Source organism: Ostrea edulis, chromosome 8 (genome assembly GCF_947568905.1).
Source record: "Ostrea edulis chromosome 8, xbOstEdul1.1, whole genome shotgun sequence".
In the NCBI taxonomy this organism is placed as follows: Eukaryota; Metazoa; Mollusca; class Bivalvia; order Ostreida; family Ostreidae; genus Ostrea; species Ostrea edulis.
The window spans coordinates 9,926,914-9,950,112 of NC_079171.1; the positions used below are offsets into that span (position 1 = coordinate 9,926,914).

General features: G+C 35.5%; 1 pseudogene; it reads left to right on the forward strand.

Annotated features, from left to right (window-relative positions):
* The first annotated feature begins 5,560 nt into the window (after positions 1-5,560).
* Positions 5,561-23,131, forward strand: LOC125661069 (uncharacterized; annotated as a pseudogene).
* Positions 23,132-23,199: the final 68 nt, after the last annotated feature.

Below are 23,199 nucleotides of genomic sequence, written 5' to 3' on the forward strand. Positions count from 1 at the left end.
CAACTTCTAGTATATGTTGTCGCACAATACGTTTGAAGTTTCTTCTAAACAGCAGTTTTATATAATGTTATAATGTTAGTTAATTAATTTTTTGTATTGCTTATAGGAGTTATGAGATTGATCACTGTTCGTTATCTTCACCTTGCATATAAAAAAACATAAACATGTACCCACCTTTTTTGAAAATATTTTTTCATTGTGTACCCCCCCTTTCTATTTACTATAAATCAATATGCAATTTGATTAATCTTTTTATTGAGTTTAAACATACATCTTTTCCCCTTTTTGTCCCATTTCAAAATTACCTTAGAGACCCAGTAAATCGGGATGAAGAAATGTTCAGCACCCCTTTCATTATTGTCCATACCTACGTAAAAAGATGGAGATTCAATCTGAATGTACGGCACACAAGAAACAAGATGATTATGTTACTTGTGATATGTTTATTGGTGTATATGTAATCATATGTATCTTCTTAATATCTCTATTATACGTTGATAATTACAGCCTACTGTATCTATGGTATGTCAAACGTAGCAATAGTTTATCTTTTTCTTTTGTATTCTGTAATTTTTCCTTTGTATTTTCCATTAGCTGTTTCATATGTGTTATGATATGTACATGTAACGCTTTTAAAGAAGGATTAAGTAGGCTGCCTAATCCTACTGTCATATACATAATGAAATGTGTTTAAATTAAAATCGCAGCATTTAATAATTACGTAAAGAGTGAAAATAGGAACATGAAAGAACATTTACTGGATCCAGCAATATATCTATATTTGGAATGGATTTGGTGAAGTTTTTCGAATCTAGTATAGGTGCGGTAACTCATATTTATCCATCCCATTGACGGGGGTAAACTGAAGCATGATTTGAGGAAGTTCTTGTTTTGAAAGGAAACTAGGAGAATGAATACATTGTAGGATTATCAAGTGTGGAATTAAGTAAGATGATCAAATGCCTAATTAATGTCAAGTTCCTTTACAATGCGGTTGTAATAATGAGCCTTACAAAACATAGGTATTGTTTTTACAAGCAACTTTTCTCATGTAACATGTCTACATTTTTCATATTTTCTGGTTTACTAAACACAGAAGGAGAGCTGGTATGTACCTTTGTTTTTAGATATATCTAATACGGTATCTTGATATTCCTTTCATACTTTAAATCCATTCTGACAGGGTATCAAGTTCTTCTTTTTCACATTTAGACATCGTCTGGCATACTCGTCGGCATTAATTTGTGATATATATAGACAAATTATTTGTGGACTACTGTGTATGTGTTATTGTGTTATCCGAGTGGTATCTGATATCCCTATGTTACTGTTGTTATGATTTCATCTGTATAGTTCTAGTAAAACGGTGAAATTAATAATGATCATTCACTATTTAGCAATACAGTGCAAACAGGTTAGCATTCTATCTTAAAACGTGAAAGATTTGAGAATATTTAACAGGCCAAAAATGCCACACATTCAGAATTATGTCAGGACTTTTATACATTCATCATATCAAAATTTAAATGTCTTATGATAAGAATAAGAATGTGATTTGAAGATGTACTCTTTTTTCCAGTATTTTACGGATTGCGTTGCTGAACGATGCTTTAGAGAAAAGAAAGTGAACTGTATGCAAATGATAAAATCTTTGTTTACTTAATATAATTCTCACTTCATCATTTCGCAAATTTTGTGATCGTTATAATGATCTAATATATGAATTCAAAGTATCACTGGGTCGAATACTGTCTGACATGTTTCATACCAATTGTTAAACCGTTCTTTACATATTGATTTTGACTACGGTTAACTCCGTTTACATGATCAGGATATAGGGCTCACGGCGGATGTAACCTTTCAAAATGGAATATTTACTCCTCTTAGGCACCTGACCCACCTCTGGTATATCCAGGGATCCGTCTTTGCCCTAATGTTAATTGCGTGGAGGTTAACACAGAAAATATGTACTTACCTAGTCCCCTTCGTGCTGGTTTGCACATAAGGCCATCGCCAGAGCTCCCCACTGCTGCCTGTCTTGGAACCAACGTTGGATCTGTCCCTATTCCATTCCAGTTCCTTCATTTCTCTTTCTGTTGTACAAAGCCATGTTACTCTTGGTCTTTCCCTCTGTTGCATCTCATTGCAACCCTGTTCGACGCTTCTTAAAGCATGACATATGCATCTCCTTTCCTTTACCACAAGGGAAATAGGCTGTGTGTTGGTTTGTCTATACACGTAGAGCTCTTCATTGCTGATGGTTCTTGGCCAGAAGATACACAAGATTTTTCTCAGTCATCTGGTCTGGAAAACGTGTATTCTGTTGGTAATGGTAGTGGTAAGCTTCCAAGATTCTCCACCATGAGATATCCCTCATGCATAGCTCTGATCTTTGGACGAAATTTGCTCCAATTTTAGCACTCTATTTTTCTTTTTAACTCTTACAAGTTTTTCGTCATTTCGAATTTCCAAAATTTCGGCTTGAACATCACTGAAGAGACATTAATTGTCAAAATGCGCATCTGGTGCATCAGAATTGGTACCGTATAAGTTTTACACATAGAGGGACTCCTATGCCGTTACTCTTGAAACAGAAAATGCGAGGCTAAACCGGGGAGAAAGCCAGCTTGCACATTTGTTTGTGTAAGTTCTCAGCGGAACCATTAGCCTTTTCCAATTGTTTTTTTTCTCGACTTGACGGAAAAGACCGATGTACCAATTGCACTGAAGATTGATGACACGATCTTTATCTATAGATTGGGTCATAACAAGGTAACGCGTCATTCTACTCATAGAAAAAAGGTTCAGCTTGAGCATTTACAAATATATGTTTATCAGTCAGTTTTGCTTCATAAAAATTGATAAGATAATGATTTTCTTTATGGTAGGTGAAAAACAGTTCCTTGTCGGATTTATATTATTGAATTAAGGTATGAAATTTGTGTGTTATTTCATAGACCAGGTTATGTCCATTATTGAAATTGAAGTTTAATGTCTAGCTCAATTACAAGTATGACGCTTAATTCTGAGGTTAAAGGTCAAACCTATATATCTTTCATACCCAGCAAGCCAACACAGCATTAGACCGTTAGCAATGAAACTAATAATGAAATATTGGTATGGTTTAAGATTAAGATATCAAACTGAAATCTGTAACGAGAAATCAGGTTTTTACTTAAATAAAAAAATATTTACAGCATGATTTAGATTACATATCATACAGTTATTGCAGAACAAAGGGTTCTCCATCAGCGTTTTTACTGTGCGGCTCCACCTAAACAGAGAACTGCAGTCTGGATGTATATCTTATAACTGTCCATTAACTATGCATCACATTCTTTTAGAACACAGTGAACTTACGCCATGCAGAATATACTTTTTGCTAATGTGCAATCAATGCAAGGAGTGTTTACTTATATTGAGAATCACTATATTATACATATTTACAAGAATGTGCTTTTGACAGAACAATGAATATACAACTGTTGACATACACGAAATGATGTGTTTTTATCTGTTTATATATTTTTGACGTTTATGTCCGTCGCATTGGCCCTTAAAGTGTGTCTCATGCCAAAGACAACAACCGCCTTGGCAAGCAAAAGACCTTTTCACTAATTCAAAGAAAGAGTAGGCTCACTGGGGGCTGTCAAGGACCTCAAACACTCACAACCCAACATATTTCAATTAGTTAACTGCCGTCAAATGGCTAAAATATTGCCAAAAAACGGGGTAAAACCGCAATCAATCAATCAATCAATCAACCGACTCAGTATAATTGTCCCCCGACACAGTAAACAGTAACAATGTGTGAGTCAGAACACGCGATACTGTAAAAAAAACTAAATGATAACGACACAGTGAGGTCCTTGTCGATCGTAATCTAGGACAACGAGAAAGAAGACAGAATTATTATTGTTTACTACACCAAAGTGTACTTGAGTACGATTGTGCTTAGATTAGGTACAATGGTTCATGTCTCAGAGTGGTGATATTACGTAACTGAGTACGCCTCACCCGATACTATACAAGGTGATTAAGTAGGTGTGAATGTGAAATATGGAAATAGATTGTCAATATTCACTTGGTATTATAATAATACAGTAAAGACCATGTTACTGATCGTCGAAAGAATCAAATGTAACCGTGTATTTCTTTTCAAAAATGAGTATGAAAATGATTATCATAGGCTAAGGAAAGACGTATAGGCCTGCGTTGATGGAAAACAATATGCCTCCATTTCAAGCCCTAAGAATTCGTTCACCGTTTGAATTTCACGAGGGCTGGTTAATGAAATACAAATGGCTATAACATGTGTCAGATAAAGAAACTTAATATATCAGAGAGTGAGCTCTGAGGAGGCATAAGAGGAGCTATTTTCATCTCGTGGCAGGCAATTTGTTCTGACATTTGTACAAATTACATTAAAATCAGTACAAGTATTACAAAGAGGACTTAGTGTTCTCGAGAAAATAAAGAACCAGTCGAGAAACAGATCGTCCTAAGCGAAGAAATTTTAAACTGTCCACAGAAGTACCAGATCCTGATACGAGTTCCCTTTTGAGGAAAAACATTTTTGTGGATAAACCCAAGACCAAGATACATTAATGTTTAATATTTGCACTTATTGAAATTTTTAATCTTTGTGTGGGTGTTTTATTTTTTCTGTAATAGTATATATTATATGTTAATGGTATAGTAAGTTTTTAAATCGAGGCAAGCTACTGACAAACAAGTTGATGGTACAGGGGTTTCAACAATCTCGATTGATGTCAGCATTTCGCAAATTCTATGGTCGTTATAACGATCTAGTTCTTCAATACAACCTATCATTGGGTCAAATGCTGTCTGACGTGTTTCATACCGATTGTTAGGCCGTTCTTGGCACACTGATTTTGACTACGGATAACTCCCTTTACCTGATCAGGATATAGGACTCACGGCGGGTGTGACCGGTCGACAGGGGAGGGGGAGGGGGTAATAAAAGTCCCAGATCTGTTCATGTGTATATGTGACTGAGCTCACCCTGGTGGAACAAACGTGGAACCATTCCTTCCTCCAATTATTTATGGAATATGCACGTATCAACCCAAAATCAGATTAAACTGTGTATCAGAAAGTTGTAATTCCGTCCCACGCGTAAGCAAATTTCATTTGCATCGTATGAAGATATATCACGAAGAATGAAACTTCACCTCGATGTATTGAAATTTGCTTGTTATCTCTATTTCTACATTCACCTTTCATGTAATGACAAATGATGGAACCTAGGGAATGTTGTTTTTAACTATGGGTTATATAGAATACCTCTAATTTTTCATTATTTGCTATTTAGAATATCTATATTTTTCACTATGAGTTATATAGAATATATTTGATTTGACCGAAGTATTCCTTACACTGATAAACACCGTGTTAGCTTACTGCAGATGAACTTGTTAATGCAATGGGTAAACAGGTCCCCATCCCTTCTGACTCCCCTTTCCTCTTTTGTTATTTCCTATATATTTTCCTCTTTTGCTTCTTTAATCTCACAAGAATTTGTAGTCTTTAGTAATAACGAACAGTGAAAAATCTCATATATGAAATGCAAAATTAACAGTTGCTCCGTACATACATCTGATCCCACCTCTGTTGTTTCTAGTGATCTGTAATTGTGTTTTCCATTCTTCATAGAATTCATGAGAGTAATTACTATTCATTATTTCCCCCTGATGCAAGTTTTATATAGGCAGGAACAAGTGCGCAATTCTTCCTCGTTGTGGTTAATGCTTTATGATACAGATGCATATGTTATCAGGGCTTCTCTAAATATACATTCCTTAATCTATTTCAGATGGCCCATTCCAAACTCATCACACCAAACATGGGTACACTCAAACACTTTCTAGAGTGCGACATTAAATTCTGCGAAAGGAATTGCCAATTTCACTGCAATCCTTGCCATCAGCAGATGTGTGAACAATGCAGAGACGAACATCTGAAGAATCCAGAATACAAGAGCCATGAAGTTGTCCCTTACCAACAACGCAAATGGCCTCTCCCTGTGAAAAAATGTAAGATACATCCCGCTAAAGATATAGACATGCTTTGTGAGGAATGTCGTCTTCCACTATGTTCAAAGTGTGCAACACAGAGAAATCACAAGGGGCATACCTTTATTGATTTGGAGACCGTCTATGAAGAAAACATGGCACTTTACCATAAGGAAGTCTTCATAATCCTTAAGGATTTCCTTCCCGTGTCACTAAAAATTAAGAAGGAAATAGAAAATGATGCCATACAAATAAAAATGACAATGGACAGCTTAAGAACAGAGATGAAGGCTGATGGAGAGTCTCTCAAAAGCATGGTGGACAAAGTGGTGTCAGAAAATATACAACAAGTGGACAACATAGAACTGTCATTGCGGGAAGAAGTAAACAGCCAAGGTACAACATTTCAGAAATATATTTCCTATCTCAATGACCTTGTCAAAGACTTTCATGGTCGTCTAGTCTCCTCAAAGCTCACAAACCTAATTCCCGAACTTTCTGAGAAGATCCAAGAAATTCAACCCATACCAGAAAGACAGAAATGTGTTACATCTGTTTACAAGTTTATTGCCGGTCAATACTGTAGAAATGATGTTGTGAAATTACTCGGAAAAATGGATGTACAAGAAACAAAGGCAGAAACACAACCAGAAAGAACACAATATGTTACACCCGTGTTCAATGCCGGTCGAAACTGTAAAAATGATGATGTGGAATTACCCAGGAGAAACAATGTACAAGGAACAAAGGCAGAGGCACTATCAGAAAGAATAAGATATGTCACCCCCATGATTGCTACCGGTCACTGCTGTAAAAATGATGTCGGGGAATTACGCGGAAAAATGAATGTACAAGAAACAAGGCCAGTGAAAGCAAAGTTCACAAGAGGACAACAGGAACCCTCACGTACGCAGAAGAAAGAGGATATACAAAAGAAATCTGATTTGAAACAAACATTGACTCTATCTTCCCCTGACAACAAACTTCTTAAGTTCAAAGCACCAGTTGATGGGCCAGTTTGCCATATATCGCTAAATAAACCAGTGACACTCTGGGTAAGTGATTATAAAGGTAACATTGTCGAAATAGATCTACAGGGAAATTCCTTACAGAAGACAAAAACCAGTGGTAGGTCGGGCTGCCACACAGTCACACATGATGGGAATCTAATCTTTACAAACGACAAAACTAGAGTCATCAGTATGATACTGGATAATAAAATCACAAAATTCATCAAAATTGGAGTCTGGGAACCAATAAGCATACACGCCTCGCGTATCAACGGGGAGATACTGGTGGGTATGGTGAAAAATGGAGAGGCTAAAGTCACGCGATACAGCAAGACAGGAGAAAAACTACAAAACATACAGATGGATAACAAAGGCCAGAAGCTGTATGATTGTCCATGGTATATCACAGAAAACGGCAATGGTGATGTCTGTACATCAGACATTGAAAAACAAGCAGTAGTGGTGGTGAATAAATCAGGAGAATACAACTTCTCCTACACAGGTCAGAGGTCTGGTTTTCTTCCCTATGGAATCTGTACTGATGCCCTTCGTCATATCCTGGTGTGTGATAACAACAGTAATACTGTTGATCTTCTTGATAAAGACGGCCAGTTTTTGTATTTCGTACTTACACAACAACAAGGAGTATACAGCCCCCGTAGTGTGTGTGTTGATGAGGAGAACAATCTTTATGTAGGACAATTCAACAACACGGTGACAGTGTACAGGAATCTCTAGTGATTCTTTGTTAGCAATACACCAACATTGTGAGAGTGTGTACGTAGCTCCAGTGATTTTTACTTAGTGAACATCATGGATATCTATATTATAGGAATAACAACACACCAACACAGTGACAATGTACAAATATCTCCAGTGATTTTTACTTAGTGAACATCATGGATATCTATATTATAGGAAAAACAACACACCAACACAGTGACAATGTACAAGTATCTCCAGTGATTTTTACTTAGTGAACATCATGGATATCTATATTAAAGGAACAACGACACAGTGACAGTGTACAAGTATCTCCAATGATTCTTACCTTGTGAACATCATGGGTATCTATACTATAGGAATAACAACACACCCACACAGTGACAGTGTACAAGTATCTCCAGTGATTCTTACTTTGTGAACATCATGGATATCTATATTATAGGAATACCAACACATCATCACAGTAGCAGTGTACAAGTATCTCCAGTGATTCTAACCTTGTGAACATCATGGATATCTATATTATATGAGTAACAACACACCCACACAGTGACAGTGTGCAATTATCTCCAGTGATTCTTACTTTGTGAACATCATGGATACCTATATTATAGGAAAAACAACACACCAACACAGTAACAGTGTACAAGTATCTCCAGTGATTCTTACTTTGGGAACATCATGTATCTTCAAAGATTATCACTTTATCACTTTATCTAGATATCTAATCTACCATTAAAACCTATCATCGAGTCAAATGTTGTCTGACATGTTTCATACGAATTATTAGACCATTTTATACACACTGATTTTGACTGCGAATTAATCCACTTACCTGCAATACTGACGATGAAGCTTCCTCCTCCTGGTCACATGATCCAGCCACTGGTGTTTCCAGCGGTCCGAGTTTGCCCTACTTTTCATTTTTCACTGTTTATTATCTTCACCTTTTGTTTATCAGAATAACAGCACGCCAATCCACCCTTGGGCAATATAAACTTTTCACAAGTGATTCTAATTTGATTTACAAACAATTGAAACAGAATGAAATTGAATCAACAGATTTATGTGATCATTTATAGAATATAATATTGCCCAACTATCTATGTTGTATTGCTTGTAGGAGTTATGAGATTTATCACTGTTCGTTATCTTCGGTTTTCATTATATAGAATTACAATGACCAAAAATGTAAACAATAATTGAGACAGTCAGTGTAAGTGTTGAAAGAAAGTATGAATAGTGTTTTAATGGCGATAGTGCCGGAAGAGGTGGCCATAACGGCACAAAGAATTACGTTTTATAAAGTTAGTATATCTTCAAACAGTAGATTAGGACCTTCAACAAACCGAGTAACCCTCAAACGTCACCAGGTATTGGTCTCCCATGCTATTTCTTCTTTTATTGTATATTTTTCTTTGACGTATTTAAGGAGATTCCAAGCTTTTTTGTCAAAAGTTGAAGTCTTTTGGGTCGAGGTAGAAATATTTGAGTGCATGACGTTCTTATATTTATACACATTTGCTCATCAAACAACTTCGGCCTATCCAATGTTTTGTTTGATTATAATACAATTATATGATTTTACATTAAAATACTGAAATGAAATTTATGAAGTTTGTAAGTCATCATTTACAACAAGGACGTAGATCGTACACGTCTGTGATGTTCATATGTCCGTGTTCACTTTATGTTAACAAGTGCGTCTTAAATGACCTATGATATTACAATGAAAATAGAATATCTCGCTGGAAAACGATTATGAATAACTCGGATCCAGTGTGCACTGTGGTGCTTATTATGCTCATAATTACGATTATAATGAAGTATCACCTATACTGAAGTCACGCTTACTGCAAGGTGATATTTATTCAATATGAGAGGAAAATAACGAATTGTTTAATTGGATATAATGGCGTTTTGCTAAAACGAACTCCTTTAACTGGGTCTGGGGATTTACTATACTCCCATTTTCATAATTGAAGATTCCTTGGTATTTTGTGACCCAGTGCACCAACTGGTCGCGGTAGCGCAGTAGTAGATCATTTGCTTTGCAATCGGAAGATCTTGAGTTCAAGCAACAGTCATATATGGTGCACTGCTGTGTATCCTACAGGAAGGGATCTCAAAGGAGACATGAGAAGAACCATTTTCATAATTGTCATCATTTTCATCAGATGACTGTCGATTTTCTGCTGACAGTTGTAGAATTACATTGAGGACTGTGAAGAAGACTTGGAGATCTCAAGAGAATAAAAAAACGTGTTAAGAAACAGATCGTCCTAAACAAAAAGAATTTCAACAGATGACCGAAGGGCCATATCATGATAAGAGTTCCCTTAGAAAAACTCAGCTAATTCAAAACATTTACATCAAACACCAACTAACCTAAAACAATTAACACAGTAGTAAGGGTCCTTTAACAAGCACCAAAATCGAAAGTTAACGGCTTTGATCTAATAACAAAGGTTCCGTACTACGATATGCATATTTACAAAAGGAACTCTGGTCATCACGACACTAATCACCACAGGTAGATGAAAATGTGAGGTTTTTCATTCAATGCAAGAGCTTCTTCTGTATGGTCATATTCAAATCGAGGCAGGCTACTGACAAATAATTTAATGGTGCAAGGGTTCCAACAGTATCGTTCAAAGTCAGCGTGTCGCAAATCCATGGTCGTTATAACGATCTAGTTTGCCAATTCAACCTATCATTGGGTCAAATATTGTCCGACGTGTCTCGTGCCGATTGTTATGCCGTTCTTGGCTTACTGATTTTGACTACGAATAACTCCGTTTACGTGATTAAGATATAGGGTTCATGGCGGGTGTGACCAGTGGACAAGGATTTTTATTCCTTCTAGACACCTGGTCCCACCTCTGGTATATCCAGGAGTTCGTGTCTGCCCATTTCTCTATTTTTTATTGCTTATAAGACTTAGGTGATTGATAAATGTTCGTTATCTTCACCTTACATATACAATGAAAATAGAATGCCTCGATCACATAAAACTATCACAATTATGAATAACTCATATCCTGCGATATGATTTTGCTTACTTGCTTATAACGATCACGTTTATAATGTAGTCACGCTTATAATGAAGTCACGATTATAAAGTAATCACGATTATAATAAAATCAAGCTGATAATGATTTCACACTTCTATTGAATTCCGGTTGACTGGCCACTAGCCAGGGTAGGGCCACAATAGAGGATACAAATTTTATAAATATATTGGGAGATCTTTAAAAATCTCCCCGCGGGTAGGTTAAGGATTCCTTTATAGAATATCACAGTGCACTTTATGCCTTTACTTCTCTGAACTACCAATATATGACATCATAATGGAAAATGACGTCAAATCACTGAAAAATTGAGCTATTATGACGGGGAGAGTGTCAAAATCTCTAGGCCTTATTTCAAACTGCCTATAAGTTGCCAGAACGCTATTGCAAAATTCACGTGTCTGAATTGTATTGTAATATCTTATATGTCCGAATATTTTAAAATAGTTTGTTTAATTACCCTTGATTGAAATTCAGCGTGTTTACACTGCTTTCGAAAAATATGCTTTTGAAATGTACTTCGTTTTATACCAGTGATAAGAGGTAGAATTTATGATGTGTTTATTAAAGAGTCTAGCGCAGGTAATTAATGAGGATTCATTTGAGATCTATTACGGAAATCGTAAGCGGAGTTTGTCTTCTACCCGAATATTGCTTGGTTAAAAGTGTGATGGCTTTGTTTGAATACAGATTACCCTCAAATGTGTAGGCAAATGTGTCGGTAAGTTGAACTCTTCATGAAATACGTGTATTTTGTACGCAAGTAATACTACCATTTTTCCCAAGCACATTTCAGATACACAAGGATACGGTGAGTTCATTTATCAAACAAAAAGTTTAAAATAATTTTTAAATTAGCTGAGCTGAAGCGATTTATGTGAAACACTTCAAAAATTATAAATGACCGTCACCTGATCAACGAAGTCATGTGATATCATAACAAATATGCTAATATATAGCCGAGAGAACCTTCTATATAAATTGTCTGTACTTAAGTATATAAATTACAAGTGAAAACCAAAATCCGACCTCGCAATCCAATGTATGTTTTGAACGCATTTCGAACTCCGGGAAGCCTTAACATAGCTGCACCTATCAAAAATCAATGGGCATGGAAAGTACAAATTTAAATGAAAGCTTCCTAACATAGTGTCAACTCAAATTTGTTACCATCATGGTTCCTGGGGTAGTATGGGACCAAAATAGGGGACCAAAATTTTACATACAAATATTTAGGGAAAATCTTTAAAAATCTTCCTCTATAGGGGATCCAAGTATTGCATACAGGTATATAGGGAAATTCTTTTAAAATCCTTTTGTCAAGAACCATTGGGCCAAATAATTTTACATTTACATGCAAATTTCCTGGCATACTGCAGAATCAAGTGTGTAAAAACCATGAGCCCCGGGGGTAGGTTTGGGCCATACTAGAGATCAAAGTTTTACATGCAAATATATAAGGAAAACTGTTAATGTGTCAAGGTAACTCAATTGAGCAATGTGGCCCATGGGCCTCTTGTTAACATATGCACGAATTTTTCTAAAATCCCCAAATTTGACCTTGTTTGGATCAAAGGTCATATGATGAGGAAGCAATATGACCCTTAACTGGAATCAGAGATTAAAGTCTCAAGAGAAAACAAACTTAATCTACACTCTTGAAGGAAGCAGATTCATTCAACAAATTGAATTATAGTTGCTTTTGCGAGAAAAAAATTTAACAAAATGTTACTATGGGTATAATTTCCGTTACAAACCTCTAAATTGCCATTATATAAATTGCCTCATTTAAAATCTACAATCAATTGATAAAAGGTTTAACAAAATAAAACCTGCACAGTAATTATTATAACAGTTTGACAGAAATTGTTCTTCTGTCTTGTGGGCTTTGATGACTTTGCTCCAATGTTTATAACATATACAACTTAATACTACAAAAGGACATGAACCATTATTACTTGAATTTACGCTACAAAAGAATATTCAATTATTACTTTAACGCTCTGTATCCCTGTGGTTTTAAAAATTGTCAATCCCTGAAACATTTCTATGTAAAATTTTCAACACGTATTCTAATTATACATGGTCATGTACAGAGTTATCTCATGTGCCTCCAACAGAAAAAAAAAATCCCAACACAGCAACAATATGTGTAAAACAGCAACACAGTATGTTCCGCACCGAACATGAACGAAACTAGGGTAACCATCGAAAAAGAATTCGTATTGTTTACTACATCAACGTTTACATGAATATGCTTGTGATTTGATAGCAAGAGACAGTGATATATGTTCAGAGTGGTGATATTACATAATTGAATACACCCCCCGATAATATACACGGTAATTAAGTAGATGTGAATGGAACTGTATTTGTCACTTAATCTTGAATTGCTGAAATAGATCGTCGATATTCACTCAGTAATATATTTATATATTACATGTCACTTTGTTCAAAACCATCGTCGGAAAAATCACATTTTACCGCGAGATTTCGTTTCAAAGATGAGAATGAAAATTATGATCTCTTGGGAGGGACTCATATCACCGCCTGAATTTTACGAGGGCTGGTTACGTTCAATCATGTTTTCCATTTATCATTATTGTGGTATCTATTTGTATTGACCTAACTTTTCCCATTATCTCAAACGAAAACCCCTTTTCTAAACAAAGAAAAAAATGAAATATATGTAACTAGAACATATACTCCTTTTAGGCACCTGATCTCACCTCTGATATATCCAGGGGTCCGTGTTTGCCTAATTCTCTATTTTGTATTGCTTATAAGAGTTATGAGATTGATCACTGTTCGTTATCTTCACCTTTCATCGATATATGAAATATCGCATGCCTATGACTGATCAAATGTCAACAGACGTGAGATTTTCTGCTTTGGTGGTTGTATAAGATTCAGTATAATAAAACAAAATTGTAGTTCTATGTCGCTCACTTAAAAACATGCATAGCACCTGATTTGAAGTGTGGATACCTGGTATAGATCTTATGTACACTCCCTACTCAATGACAAAACAAATACAGACGCAATGATTGACCCAAAACATGTGGTTCCCCGGTGATTCAAGAGGTATAAAATCTTTACTGAAGTCGGCGAATATCCCGTCAGATTAACGCATTTCTATTTGTGTCTTTTATCGAAATCCCATACCATCTGACATTTAGCCTAGTCTGACGGTTTATTTCACCCGACCTGGACTTTTACTTCCATTGACAGCCTTTGAAATTACTGGTCACGACATCACTTTTTATGTCACGTTATCTAACCCCAAAGGAAATATTTGTTCACAAACATTTAAACCTTAAAAGAATGTTCATCAATGCCACTATTAGGTATGTTTCTAAGCTGTTATGCGCACTGAATTTCCGGAAGCCAGGTTGACTTTCTTATCAGAGAATGTGATATTTCTTCCGCGAGATCAGACCTTTATGTAAAAGCGTTTTACAAAGATGTCGAGTGTCTAGTTCCTGAGGAGGAATGAATGTACATGAATTTCATCAGACAAAGCTGAATTATTTGTATTTTTGATTTACATCATTATAACATAATGATAAAATTAAGTAACATACCATGTTACAAAAAATCATGACGTCACAATTGAATGTAAAATATCGGTGTGATTTTAAAGTAACCTTGTAAAGGCGCCATTTTCAAACTTCAATATCTTTTCTATTATTACAGATATTTAGGTGCGTTTTTTTATTTTTTATCCCTATGTCATGTACCATCTAAATTGATAAAAACATGAAATTGTGAAAATTTTGCCACACAGTCGATTTCTATCTGACGAGGCTCAAATGTTGCATGTAGTTGAGGGAAACATTGACATATTTCACCCCTCGAGAAACCATTGTCATCCGAGGCGTAACTACATGCAATATTTATATAATATTATTGACATAAGTATTTGTCATACCCGGGCCATCATAAACACTGTCTGTCTTTTCTACTCTAGTCTTAATGAAGTCCCCAAGTACTACATATCTTGAACACATTAGCTAGGACTCTGAACTTCAATATGTCAGGAGAATCGACTGGACTGTTGACTGCCTGACGTTTGGAGGTATTGTAACATAACTCATGTGAATTCGAGAAAATCCAAAACTGTATTGAATTTCGAAACTTTCTTCTCATTTATATTTAACATACCGTAGTTAGCAAAATTTCACATTTTCCTACAATACTGTTATCATCATTCTTTACACATCATTCATTATTCATGCCTGTGTGTATTTGTTTGCCATTTAAATCTATATTTATCTAACGGACAAGGAAGTAAGTAAAACATCTCGGAAAGTCTCGTACTGCATTCCAAAATCTTCCAACAGAAAAAGAACATCAAATGTAGGCCAACCAAAGATAACGTATGTACCAATCATGTGTTGTTATTTGAATTCACACGCATTAATAATGAAAAGTGAATATTCCTTTAATTGAATATTTTCCTCATAATGTACAGATTTCAATTGCATTCAGTTGTGCTATGCAAATTCTGAAATGTTTTTAGTTTTATGTGCATCTTTTTATTGCTTAGATACACCAATGTTGCCTTCTTGTGTTGATCCCTATAAGATCGTTCTGCTTCTATATTCATTTTATGCTGGTATAAATGAGAGAGAAAAAATCATTTGTTAAAAAAGAAAGGTTTGAACTGCGATGACCATAGATAATCAGCTATTTATAGTTAAAAAATACTGTCATTTTAACAAGTTTTTATTTGTTTTCGCTATTGTTTTTTTCTACTATGTGTGATTTTCTGATGTTGATTTATACGTTTGTTTTTTGTATGTCTGATATATTTAAAACGTGGCAACATGCACATTTCCCCCACAGGGGCTAAGCCCGTTTTGGGCCCGAACTCTGTGATACCATAAATATAGAAAGGGGTCTAACTCTGACACAGATAAAAAACTAACCACTCGCTTCAAATGCCTAAAAAATCTTAAACTAGCTAAGCTATGCGTAGTTTGTCGTTTTCCTTGCATAGATTAATGTTTTAACTACTTGCATGCCAAATCTCAAGTCACTGGTTCTTAAAATAACAAAGATATACGTCATCGTTCTCTCGATTTCACTTGTTTATTTTCACTAGGACATTTACCGGTCCAGGTCACGGAGTCGTTTCTCGCCTATGACAGTAGCGAAATTCAGACTAGTATGGAAGATTTCGGACCTGTCAATTCAAATTTCACATCAATTATATGCTACTTACTTCCTCATATGTTAATAATGTTCTTCGTGTACACGTTACACGACTTATTTTTCCTCAGCAACATCAACTGTTGACAAGATCTGCCATTTTAATGAATACACTAAATACCCGAAATGTCTGCAACTTTAAAGAAGGGGAAAATGGGTGATAATAATCTAAATGAAATAGAATAAACAAAAACAAAAAATTAAAAAAGCCAAGAAATAATGTTCAATTTTCTTCTCTAAGTGCAATATCACAAGAATAATGTTTTGATCAGTTTTAAGGTATTTGAGATTTTAAGTCTATCGGGTATTTAGTGCGTTTATTAAAACGGCAGCTCTTGTCAACAGTTGATGCGGCTGAGGAAAAATGAGTCGTGTAACGTCTACACGAAGAACATTATTAAAATAAGAGGAAGTAAGTAGCATATAATTGATGTGAAATTTGAATTGACAGGTCCGAAATCTTCCATACTAGTCTGAATTTCGCTACTGTCATAGGCGAGAAACGACTCCGTGACCTGGACCGGTAAATGTCCTAGTGAAAATAAACAAGTGAAATCGAGAGAACGATGACGTATATCTTTGTTAGTTTAAGAACCAGTGACTTGAGATTTGGCATGCAAGTAGTTAAAAAATTAATCTATGCAGGGAAAACGACAAACTACGCATAGCTTAGCTAGTTTAAGATTTTTTAGGCATTTGAAGCGAGTGGTTAGTTTTTTATCTGTGTCAGAGTTAGACCCCTTTCTATATTTATGGTATCACAGAGTTCGGGCCCAAAACGGGCTTAGCCCCTGTGATTTCCCCCTATTAAGTTGATTAATTTTGATTAAATTTAAGCGGAAATTAATACAGTTTTTTTTTCACTTTGAACCATTAGCTTTGATAAGTCACACGGTGGAGCTAACTTAAACAACCTTCACGCAGTAAAGATCCATATCATTGGAGCATGTACAATGGTAAAATTGTTGAATCCCATGTAGGAATTTAATGGTTGGGAGTTTGAAAACCTAGCCGTGGGAACTGTCTAAAACTTCTCGTCTAACAAGATTTTATATCAACCGCATATGATGTAGGTATGCTGATTATGTTTTGATATGCATATATAACTATGGATATTGACTCGTGATGAATAACAAGGTTCAACGTTTATTTACCCGACACCGTGTACAGGTAATCATTTTGAGATCCAATTTCTGTAGCATTTTTTCATTTGTGTTTGTCATTCCTTTTACTGCAGATTATTTACAATACAAGCATATATCGTATAGCCATTCAGAATTGAGGATTGCATCCATCGTTGTTTAACTTGAAAGATCACTAAAATCCAACAGCCGTGAATGTGTATTAATATCTTTATTAATTGTTGATGGGTTGAACATATAAGTTTATCTGTGAGATCATTCGTGAAATTTACGTTTCGTTAAAATGTTTTCTCTCTGGAAAGAAAAAAGCATAATCAAGCGAAATTGGCTTTTAATTGAGACCAACTTGTATATTTTCCTAATGATATACATATATCAAGTCCATTTAGTCATTACATGCTCCAGCTTTAGATGGATTTCTTTATTGCTTAGATATACCAGCATTGCCTTCTGTTCTTGGTCCTTATAAAATCATCATGCTTCTATATACATTTGATGATGGTATAATTAAGAGAGAGAGAAATTCAGCTTTGAAAAATGAGACCATGAACTGCGATCCTTTATGGCGGCATATTACATAAAGCACAATAGCATTGAAAAGCATGTAGTCATGAAATGTTGCAGTTAAAATTCTCATGACTTTGACGTCTTTCACACCAATTGCTTGACTGTTCTTTACATATCATTATTATTATTATTATTTACAGTATTTATATAGCGCATTATATATATATATATAAAAAAAGATTACTCTAAGCGCTTTACATTAAAACAACAATAAACTACAATTAGAAATTGAACATATCTAAAACAGTGTAAAAAAAAAATATTCGTTTCATTAAAAGAATATGAATTCTAGCACTGGCTTACACAAAATTGTGATTAAACTACAGAAAATACATACAAAAAGGTTTCATAAAAAAGAATATTAATACTGTCACTGGAAATGGCTTACATAAAATCGTGATTAAACTACAGAAAATACATACAAAAAGGTTTCATAAAAAAGAATAATAATACTGTCACTGGAAATGGTTTACATAAAATCGTGATTAAACTACAGAAAATATATACAAAAAGGTTTCATAAAAAAGAATATTAATACTGTCACTGGAAATGGCTTACATAAAATCGTGATTAAACTACAGAAAATACATACAAAAAGGTTTCATAAAAAAATATATTAATACTGTCACTGGAAATGGCTTACATAAAATCGTGACAAGCTGATAACATACTGATGTTGTCTACGAAGAACTCCATTCACGTGATCAAGATAGAGAGCTCACGGGATGCTTACTCCCCTCGACACCTAATCCCACCTGTGGTATATCCAGGAGTCCGCAGATATATGATTGATTGTATCTTGCTTAACGTCTCGCTCGATAATTTTTCACTCATATGGAGACGTCACTAAGACCGGTCAAGGGCTTCAAATTTTGGCCTATGCTCAGAGCTTACGGCCATTGAGCAGTGAGAGTTCTTTAGCGTGCCACACCTACTGTGACACGTTTTAAGGTCATCTCCGAGGACCCGTGACATTCACACCTGATTCCGAGCGTTTGGTGATGGAACTCTCACTACCTATTTTAACGACTTAGGTTTCGAACACCGGCCTTCCGCATGCGGGGCGAACGCTCTAACAACCCGGCCACCGCGGCGGTGAGAGAAAATATATACGCAAGGTTAAAAAGGATGATGTGGGAAAAATAAGCTTCCATGAGATTGATCACTGTTTGTTATCTTCACCTTTCATGCACAAGTGCAAATGCAAGTTCTCATCGGTGTCAATCGAAATATTACTCGGCCTTTCCTGTCAAGTCGACCTTTCGTTATAGATCTGGATCTAATAGGGTAGCACGTGACCGTACTCTCGGAGAACATTTCAGCAGACACATGCAAAAGAACATGGAAACAACCATATTTCATAAACAATTGTCAAGAGAATTAAGATAATGTTATCTATGATTTGTGAACATAGAATGTAGTGTTCTTGATAGGAAGCATCAATTCCACGGAGTCTAATTTATATAAGATCTACTTTGGTTTGTGGTTTGATATTATTTATATTTAACGAGTTGTGCGTTCTCTATTCTTGAGCCATGGGAGATTCTTTATGTCACATGTTAACACCCCAGGTTATTCATTTACACAGCTATATCGTTGTGAATTTTGCTTCCTACCATTTTGGAAACAAATAACGTAAAATTTCCCTTTGTTTGTGACGTCACAAACGGCTTAGGAAAACATAGTGTGATAATTAGAATTTATGTAATAGGTAATATCCACTGCATAAAGGAGTAAACATATAATAAATGCATTTATACATAGCAACATAACGAAATATTCATCTCAGTAACTTTCGTTAAAGGAAAAGATATTCTGTTGTTCATATATTAAAATGGTCGTTATAACACTCTGGCTTTCCAATAAAACCTATCATTAGGTCAAATGCTGTCTGACGTGTTTCATACCGATTGTTAGGCCGTTCGTGGCACTCTGATTTTGATTACGGTTAACTCCTTTTACCTGATCAAGATATAGGGCTCACGGTGGATGTGACTGGTTGACAGGGGATGCTTACACCTCATAGGCACCTGATCCCACCTCTGGTGTGTCCAGGGATCCGTGTTTGCCAAACTATCTATTTTGTATTGCGTATGGAATTCATGAGATTGATCACTGTTCGTTATCTTCACCTTTCATACATTAATCTATTTCAGATGGCACATTCCAAACCCATGACACCAAACTTGGGAACACTCCAACATTTATTAGAGTGCGAAATTAGAGACTGTGAGAAAAAATGTCAATTTTATTGTAACGTTTGCCACCAGAAAATGTGTGAACAATGCAGAGACAGACATCTGAGAAGTCCAGAAAACACAAGCCATGATGTGGTCCTTTATGAGCAACGAAAATGGCATCTTCCTGTGGAGAAATGCAAGATCCACCCGACTAAAGATTTAGACATGCTTTGTGAGGAATGCCATCTTCCACTATGTTCTAAGTGTGCAACACAAAAAAACCATAGGGGCCATAACTTCAATGATCTGGAGATCGTCTATAAAGAAACCATGACACTTTACCATGAGGAGGTTTGCAAAATCCTTAATGATTCCCTTCCCAAATCACAAAAAGTACACAGAGAAATAAAAGGTGATGTCATACAAATAAAGATTTTCATGGACAGCTTAAGAACAGAAATGAAAGCTGGTGAAGAGTTCCTCAAAAACATGGTGGACTCAGTGGTGTCAGAAAATATACAACAAACGGACACTATAGAACAGTTATTGCTGGAGAAATTACAGAGTCAAGACAGAAGATTTAATGATTACATTGCATATCTATATAACCTTGCCAGAGTGTTTCTTGGTCATCTATCCTCCTCAAAGCTCACAAACTTAATTCCCGAACTCACCGAAAAAATCCAGGAAACCCAACCAGTACCGGAAAGATCAAGACCTGTTACACCTGTGTTTGCTGTCGGTCAATACTGTAACAATGATGTTGCGAAATTACTCGGGAAAATAAATATACAAGAAGCAAAAACAGAGACAAGAAAAACGAAGCCCAAAGAAACAAGACAGGAATCTACAAATAAACAGAAAACAGAGGACAGACGAAAGGAATCTGATTGGAAACAAACGGAGCCTCCATCTTCCCCATACACAAAAATCATGACATTCAATGTACCAGATGCTGGAACAGCATGTCATATATCATTAGATAAACCAGGCAGACTCTGGGTCAGTGACACAAAAGGTAACATTATCCAAACAGATCTACAGGGAAATCAGTTGAAGAAAATAACAACCAGTGGTAGATCGGGCTGTCACACAGTCACACGTAACGGGAATCTAATCTTTACAAACGACAAAACTAGAGTTATCAATACGATACTGGATAATAACATCACAGAATTAATCAAAACACGATTTTGGGAACCAATCAGCATACATTCCTCACACATCAACGGGGACATACTGGTGGGGATGAGGAAGACTGCAGAGGCTAAAGTGACGCGGTACGACAAGACAGGAATAGAATTACAAAACATACAGAGGGATAGCAAAGGACATAAACTGTATGACTGTCCATGGTATATCACAGAAAACGGCAATGGTGATGTATGTGCATCAGACATTGAAAAACAGACAGTGGTGGTGGTGAATAAATCAGGAAAACACAGTTTCTCATACACAGGTCAGAAGTCAGGATTTCTTCCCTATGGAATATGTACTGATGCCCTCCGTCATATCCTGGTGTGTGATAACGAGAATAACACTGTTGATCTTCTTGATAAAGACGGCCAGTTCTTGTCTCTAGTACTATCACAACAAGAAGGAGTATATCGTCCTCGTGGTCTTTGTGTGGATGATAAACTTTATGTGGGGAATCTAAAAGTGACAGTGTACAAGTATCTCCAATGATTCTTTGTGAACATAATGGATATATGTATTATAAGAATAACAACACACCCACACAGTGACAGTGTACACGTATCTCCAGTGATTCTTACTTTGTGAACATCATGGATATATATATATATATATATATATATATATATATATATACAGTGGAGCCTCGGTAATCTGGACGCCATTAATCCGGACGCTTCACCTTCCGGACGATTTTTCTAGGGAACGGAATTTTTATACATTATTTTGCATCATTAATCCGGAAATTCGCGTTCCGGATCCGGACGGTCACTTTTTACTACAAAACGTTATAATGCATTGAAAATTGTAATTTTGTTTAGGGAAGGTCTGTTGTCAGACAATTTTAACAAGGGGTAAATTATAAAGAAAAGAAGCCAAACTGTCTAATTGGAGCGATTACCTGTACCTTGTCAACACCTCCCTATAATTAGGTGGTGTGTGGTGATATGTCAATTAGATTGCACGTGCCGATCGAGACATTGCATTGCCAATTTTCGTACATATTCTTTATCGAGTGTAGTGTTGAATTTTGTATATAAATCTGTAGCATATTATTTTATAGTCTTGATAAATTTCCTAACAGTATTAATAAATTAAACATGATGCCGTGATGATGATTTTTTTAACTGCTACACATATCAATTGTACTGATTCGTAAATTGATTATCGGCTTATGTAAATCTAAAGAGTGCATGTAGATTATACTTCTAGATTCTGGATTTTATACTGTTGATTGGCGTGAAATATACATGTATGTTACGATGTTGTAGAGCTTTATTGCTTTCAAATTTTTAAACTCTGGGTAGAAGTGAGAAAATTACCATTTTAAGGAAAATTACAATTAAATTTTGTATGTACCCGTAATGTTAGTTTCACCCGAGTTTTGTTCCGTTATTATCGCATCATGAAAATAATAGGTGCGCGTGGCTAGATCAAAGCAGTAGTAGGTCTTGATATTACGAGCTTAAATGATTTTTGTTCTCCCGATATTGTCTTGGATAATTATAGAATAAGAAATATAAACTCTGGCAGATTGAATTCTGGTTAAAGAATGTTGTCAACTGACATGATAATCACGAAATTTTTATATCAACTTTGGACGATGAAGATTGTTTTAACAGACCGCCGAACCCGCGAATCATGACAGATGGAAATTACCGGCCTCTTTAAGAAGTTAAAGTGTGATGAAATGTTTGAAGTGTAAATTATTATGTTAGTTACTAATTATCCATTTACTTATAGTTACATAAAGTGCTTCATTATTTGTTTTAGTGCATACGGTGCACAGTTTTGTATATTTATTTGTAGGGCTCATGTATATGTACAATGTTAGCACAGGGAAATACACTGAACACGTACATTAAATTTTAGTGCTATGATATACATGTAAATGTTAACATCATCATAATTTATTTACTAATGCAAATGGTCAAATCCAATGATGGAATGTGTTTAATTCACTATGCATCAATAAAGTAGGCATATAATGGTTACTTATGTAAAGCTAGAAAATATGCGATTCAATTATCCGGACGCTTCATTTATCCGGACGATTTTGC